Source organism: Octodon degus, unplaced genomic scaffold (genome assembly GCF_000260255.1).
Source record: "Octodon degus isolate 3935 unplaced genomic scaffold, OctDeg1.0 scaffold00112, whole genome shotgun sequence".
Lineage (NCBI taxonomy): Eukaryota > Metazoa > Chordata > Mammalia > Rodentia > Octodontidae > Octodon > Octodon degus.
This window is the reverse complement of record NW_004524688.1, coordinates 5,100,184-5,101,174: the sequence shown is the minus strand read 5'-3', so window position 1 is coordinate 5,101,174 and position 991 is coordinate 5,100,184. Positions and strand designations below refer to the sequence as shown.

Here is a 991-nt window from a genome sequence, read left to right as displayed (position 1 = left end):
TCATTGATCAAGGCTTAGGAGCCACACAGTTCACATATATTACAGCCGATAAAATTTAGCTTACACACAAACAAAGAATCTTACTTGCAAGCAAGCCGATAGCCACTAATAACTGATGTGGGATGAATTTTCTGTTTGACAAGTTCGTCTGCGTTTTTCAGAAGTTCTGCTGCAATGATAACCTGTTGAAAAAAATTCACAGGTATAAATATGCCTGACACTCAATGTACGTAATGCGTACATAAAAATACAGTAACCTTTTTCTCAGATATCAGGTCTGACTCATAGGTACAGCCAGCAAGGGGAGCCAACATGTCGGTGGTGAGGAGCTAGGTTTGTCCAAAACTACGGAACCCCTTGGAGACCCTTCAAGATGTCTGGCCTTGACCAAAAATTGAAGCTGATCGGTGAGTATGGGCTCTGGAACAAACAAGAGGTCTGGAGGGTCAAATTTACTCTAGCCAAAATCCACAAGTCTGCCTGGGAGCTGCTGACGCTGGAGAAAAAGGACCCACGGCGTCTCTTTGAAGGCAAAGCTGCTCTCTCCTGTGGCAACTCTCCTGCGGCAACTCATCTGCACTGGGCTGCTGAATAAGGATGAGATGAAGCAGGATTATATCCTGGGCCTAAAAACTGAGGGCCTCACAGAGGTCCCTGCAGACCCAGGTCTTCGAGTTGGGCCTGGCCAAGGCCATCCACCAACCCTTGTGCTTGTCTGCCAGTGTCACATCAGGGTCCACAAGCAGGCAGTGAGCATCTTGTCCTTCCCTGTGCGCCTGGACTCCCACAAGCACACTGACTTCTCCCTGCATGCCCCATATATTGGGGAGGCTGCCCATCAGCATGAAGAAGAAGAATGCCAAGAAAGGCCAGGGTGGAACCTGAGGCAGGGTGACTCGGAAGATTAAACTTCATTTCTGGTGGAAGGATTGTTTAGTTTTACAGTCACAGAATAAACCAAGATGAACAGTTAAAAAAAAAAAAAAAAAAA

General features: G+C 46.7%; 1 pseudogene; it reads left to right on the top strand.

The window, feature by feature from the left end:
- The first annotated feature begins 312 nt into the window (after nt 1-312).
- On the top strand, nt 313-885 carry LOC101591425 (annotated as a pseudogene).
- Nucleotides 886-991: the final 106 nt, after the last annotated feature.